A 6,000-nucleotide genomic window follows, 5' to 3' on the forward strand; every position below is an offset into this window, starting at 1 on the left:
CAGACCTTTACAAGCAAGAGTCTCGGGACTAGGGGTCCCTCACAGTAGAGGGAGGTGCAGATCTGGGCATATCACTGCATGTTTTGAAATTCCTACCATTTTCCAAATATTATTTGTACTCTGTTTTATTTAAAAGACAAATATTTCACATTTGTAACAGATAAGGAAGTTGGAACCTACAAATTTAAAAGCAACCTCTTGCAAGCTACCCAATATCCAATGACTTATGAAACTTTCAGGGTGACCAAGGGCTGCCTGCAACAGCTGGGGGTCTGAAGGTGTCAGCCAGACCTGTTATGGTTTCTGTCCACAGACTGCACCATTTTGAGGGCATCCTATCATGTGTCCCACTTGCTTTCTGGAAAGCTAGTGATGCCACATATTGAGGAAAGAGGTATTTTTGCTCTGAGAACTTGAGCAAGGCTGTCTTGCCAAGGCCCTTCCAGCCTCTGGGCCTGCTCCCCTCTCATCCAGTCTCTGAGCCACAGCTCAAGTGATTTTAAAAAGCACAACCTTGACCTTATTACTTCCCTGATGAAAGCCCAGAAGTCGCCGTGTCACTGCACAATAACAACCCTTCAAGGGGGCACCCTACTCCCTTCAGGATGAAACCCAAATTCCTGTGTATGCCCTGAAAGCCTGGCGGTCTGACCCTCCTGGCTCTCCAGACCCTTCCTGGCTAGATCCTTCCCACCTGGGGCTGCAGATGGGGAAGGTGCCTTGCCTTCTCTTCTCCTGTCTGCCCTGCTGGCCCCCTGCCTGGCCCCTTGGCCCCCTCTCTCCACCCTCCCACTTATCATGAAGCTCAGACGTTAGTTTTCCTGGGGAATCTCCCTGATAGTCCCCTCCCTAAAACCTGAGCCAGAGCACCTCTCCCATCTCCCTCTCCCCACTGACAGCCATCAGGATGGGCCCAGGGATGGGCCCAGGATGTGTCAGATGCCCAGTAAGTATTGGTTGAATGAATCCAAGCTTAATTTACAATCCTTTCACAGATAGGGCTGGGAGGGCAGAAAAATTAGTTGAGAGCTGTTTTGTTTCCTTTTAAAAGAATTGCTTCTGAGAGTGTTATCATTGAAGAATGTGTGTGAGTGTGCACGCGTGCGCGTGCCAGTTTCACATCCTTCCCTGTCTGCCATCTTACAAAGGGTCTCTTTTGATTTGTGGCTCTCAAGACTGAATGTCAGAGAATGAAAAGCCCTGGAAACAGTTCATTTGAATTTGAATTTGAGGTGGTGGAAGCAATTGAATGGACTTCTCAAATTGTTTTATTGTTTATAAATAGTGATGACGTATTTTCTTCTAGTTTTTTCCCTTTTTCCTCTTAGAACATCTTGTCTAAGAGAACTGGAGGAGAACCTGGAAAACTGTCCCTTGAAACATCCATTAACTGAAAAATGGTGTTAAAGAAAAGCATCTGCCTTATGGAAATGTAGTTGAGCTATCATCCATCCATATGGGATGCATTTTACTTGAGTCGAAAAAGTTTCTGAAGGGAGGAATCCCATAAATATACAAACTGCTCAACTTTGTTATTCAACTCAATTCAAAAGTGCTACAGGGAATTTAACATAAGAAGCACTGGCTTTTGAAGACCACACCTACATTTTTATTATTGTTGGCATATTTACTGAAACATGTAGTGTGGATGATTGATTTATTTCCATGCTGTTTTGCTGAGCTCATGTTTAAGACTTGATTTCTGTTCAAGGCTGAGCTTTGTCTTTGGGATTTTGTTCAAAAGATACTTTACGATATAGGAATAGTTCGCATTTTGACCTCCATTTCTGTAAGTAGCAGAATTGCTCTTGGAACCTCCCATATTATGGGTAAGGTGTGAAAATTAGATAGTGCCGGAGGATCTTCTGAGAGTCTCTGTCTCTGAAGTGCTTCCAGGTTGTCTCCCCCTCATTGGCTCCAAGCCCTAGGGCAGGACCACCTGGATCAGGGTCATGAACTCACATGAGTCTTTGATGCGATAATGGTCCTAGGAGGTACTACTTACCCAAACATAAAAATAGATCTTGCAGGAGCTTAGTCTGGGTTCAGAATCCTAGGCTTGTGTGAAATTTGCATGTGGCTCACACTCTTTGCTCTTCCTTTACCCATGCTGGAGCGCAATGCAGTTAGAGAGAAGATAAGACCCTGGCCAGCTGAATGGAAAACATGTAATAATATGAGTATCTCACCACTAAACTCCAATCTCTTTTCACCAACTCTGAGCCACCTCTGACATGACCAGAGGTCCTTGGGGGAAATGCCCTGGACTTGCATCAAGTGAAGAAAGTATTCCAGCAAATGCAATTGTGAGAATTCCTTTTACTGAAAGAAGCTCTTTGTGGAAAGGAAGGAGGGGAGTAGGAGGAGAGCTTGGAGCTCAGCCCGATAACTCCCCTGCTCTTCTCTTGCAAAACAATCCACCCAGGCTCCAGTATCTGGAGACCACTGTGATCCCACGTCTTCTCCTTCTGGACTCTCAGCAGTATCCAGGTTTGTCTTAACTGTTGATCTGACCCATCCAGTCTTCAGGTTGTTGTGAGCCTGGGAATCTTTAGGCAATGGCTATTGTTAGGCACTCGTAGACCTTGAGGGAGGGAATGGCCAAAACACCTGTTCTCAGGAGGCTTCCCCAGAAAGGAGCATCTCACTCAGATGATGATAGGTTCAGGACCAGAAGCCCCTAAGACAAAAATCTATCATCTTCAACACTGCCCGTGGAAGCTTCTAGAGGAAGCACTGTGATGAACATTGATGTACATTGACATTCCTCTTTCAAAGTTTCCAACATTGCATTTTCCTCCTGGTCTGGCAGTTAATCACTCCTTCCTTGTGTTAGCACTAAATGAAATCGTTGACTTGCCTCTGGGAACCATGTTAGAGAATGCTTACTAAATAAGACTATGTCCACTCTGTGAATCCCACAATAAAAATGTAGGGAGGGATGAGGAGAGATGCAACAGAGCCACCTCTGACATAACAGACACTTATCTCCCAGTCCACATTTATTCAGGCACTTGTTCACTGAGGGAGAATTGCCGTATGCTTCCTTTTCTCCCCTAATCCACTCAGCTTCACTCCCACACCCTCCACAACAATTGAATGTCTGCTTGAAGTTCCTCCACTATAAACCAAGCAGGAGACTTCATGATGGCAGAGTGCCTGTTTCAATTACTCCTGTACTGCCCACACCTACATGATCTTCTGTAAACATTTGTTAAATAAAATAAAATATTTAGGAAGAGATTACATGAGAAATGAAATGGATGAGAGTAGATGTTCCGAATGGTATTAAATGGATGAAATTGACTTAGTAGCTGAGAGAGTGAATCCATTGGCTGAACGTGACCAAGGGCAGCATCCTGGAAGGTTTGGGATTTGAACTGCCCTCTGACAATGGGGTTGAATTAAGTTGGAAGACAGGGCCTGGAAGACACAATGACTAAATAAGTAGAGACAGGAAGCTATAAGGAGTGGTCCTAGAATTCTGGGTAGACCAGTTAACTAAGAAAGTTAGTACAGTGGAAGTATAAAAATCACATAATTAACCAAAAAGTTAGACTAAATTGAAGTAAAATCTTATATTTCCCAATCTTTTGGTCCCTTTCCTTGATATTTCTTCTTCTTCTTCTTCTATTTCTTCTTCTTCTTCTTTTTTTCCCTCCAGCACCTACCCTCTCTGACTTCTCAGTTATGTGCTAGGCTTCTCTTTATGGAATTTTACATCTGTTAGAAACCTACTGGTTGAACATTCCTAGGTAGGATCTGAGGGGCTCAGGTGGTATAATCCCTGAAATGGGGGTTCTCAGTGACTGAGACGAACTGAGTCCACTATCTCCATGAAATGTAATGCAAATAGGTAAAAACAGGTGCTTCAAAATATATGGGCCAAAGCCAATATAAATGTGCTACAGTTGACTTCTATATATTTTTTTCCAATGTATATTGACAGGGATAAAAGAGATTACTGGTTTAGAAAAAAGGAACTCTCCTGAATGAGGGTTGCCAATTTGAACCGATGGGATAATTCGTATCATGAAGATGGCTTCGTTATCAAAAAAGTGTTAACCGGTGGAGAAGGCAGTCAAGTTCAGAACATTTCTCAGGGTTCTAATGATAGAGCAAATGCAATAATCAGCAGCACATTTCCTGCATTACTATGCAAATCGCACTACGACGAAATTAATAGTTGTCATTTGTTGTGTTTCCTGGTTTCTCTTATCCCTTTCATTTTGGTATCAGAGATTAAGAAAAAAGGCATACTTCTATTATCAGTCAACTTTTGACTACATGTATTTTCATTCTTCTTGGCCAACCTCTAGTTCACTGACACAGACTTAATGGAAAGAAATGATAGTACTATTAAAAAATAATTATGGACTTAAAATAGCAGGCACATTCTTAACCACCATGGATGGTTATAAGGGAGATGGGTTATGATTAGAACCTTGAGAGTAACTGTGAATTATCTTCCTTCTGCTGTTTGGGGGGGGCAGGGGGAGGAGTACACATTGATTCTGAATGATATTTTTCCTTTTTAAAATTATTTTTGGCTGGAGAAGGAATTTAAAGATAATTTGGCTGTGGCATGCTCTAATAAGCTGGTTTCATAGCTTATCAGTGATTTCCAAGGTGTGTGGGAGGGTGAGCTGGGTTACCAGAATAGTAGGGGGACCATTTCCACATAGAGTCCCTGGGAGGCTCTAACATATAGCTTAAGGGGGACCATTCCCATCACTTCTTGCCAGTGTAAGCAATTTCCCTTGGATTACATAATATTCTTTGGGTATCTTGGGGATATAGGAGAGCTGAAAGCTCTCAGCTTGAATGGATTTTACAGCTAAAAGAACCCGGCTACTGCTACTTAATGATCAGTTTTTAAAGGGTAAGATTGGCTGCTGATTATTGAATATTGATTATGTGCTAGTTACTTGGCCAGGCGCTTATATCCGGCTCCGGCTAAATCTTGTTCTTTCTCACCGTATGGATGAGGAAGTAGAAATTCAGCAAAGTGTATTGTCCAAGATTCCAGCCAAGTGGCTCTGTAGTTGTTTGCATCCTAGCTTTTCTGGCTCCAAAGCTAAACAAGATCACTGTCAAGTCTAACAACTGGGGCATGGCACTGCAATGGGCATCTGGTTTAGCTCGTCACCCTCTCTTTCTGTCTCAGGGTAGCAGCACCCTGACTCTCCTTTGAGGGTCATTCCCTTCTCACTCTCAGTTCCTGTGGCTCATTCTCACCCAACTAAGTCCAGGGATGCGCAGCCTCCCGGCTAGAAGCCCATCTCACCATGGAAAGGTACACCCCCCCTTCTGGCCCGAGGCCTCTCTTTCACTGTTACTTGTTCATTTAAAAGTGCGCCCTGCTTAAACCGATATGCACCTTGCATACCTACCTGACTATTGGATGCATCCTTAGAACATAGAAACAGAACAGCAATCTGGGCTTGCAAAACTATAAAGACACACTGAACAAACCCACAGCTCAGATTCTATCATCCATAAAACAGGACAGTCAATGCATTCTCAGTCTATTTTCTAGGGCAATTTTGAGAATAAATTTACATAGGAGATTTGAAAAAGTACATTAAAACACTCCGCAAAGTAGTTATTCTATATCATTCTTTGTAACATGGGTTGGGGGATGGGTACTAAGGGGGCTGAGTGACGAGGAACTTTTTAAACGAAAACCACTTTAGGCAGGTGGAGGTCTGAAGTCTCCCAGGGGTACTAGTGTAGAATAGGGGTTCTCAGTCCTTCCCCACCACAATGCGGAGGATAATCACAATCTTCATTAAAGCCCAGATTCCTAAAAACCCTGCGCTCCAAATTTTCTGGAAAGTAGAGCCGTCCATGGACGTGTTGCCACAAGGAGGCACAGGGTATCCATATGGGCGGCTCTCTTTGGACTGGGCTATGGTCAGCACAGGAGAGGGTGAAGGGCGATGGGATCTCTTTCCTCAACACAGTCCACATCACCACCCTTTTCCCCCTTATAGAGCA

The sequence above is a fragment of the Mustela putorius genome, unplaced genomic scaffold (assembly GCF_011764305.1).
Source record: "Mustela putorius furo isolate JIRA1106 unplaced genomic scaffold, ASM1176430v1.1 tig00003909_pilon_pilon_pilon, whole genome shotgun sequence".
In the NCBI taxonomy this organism is placed as follows: domain Eukaryota; kingdom Metazoa; phylum Chordata; class Mammalia; order Carnivora; family Mustelidae; genus Mustela; species Mustela putorius.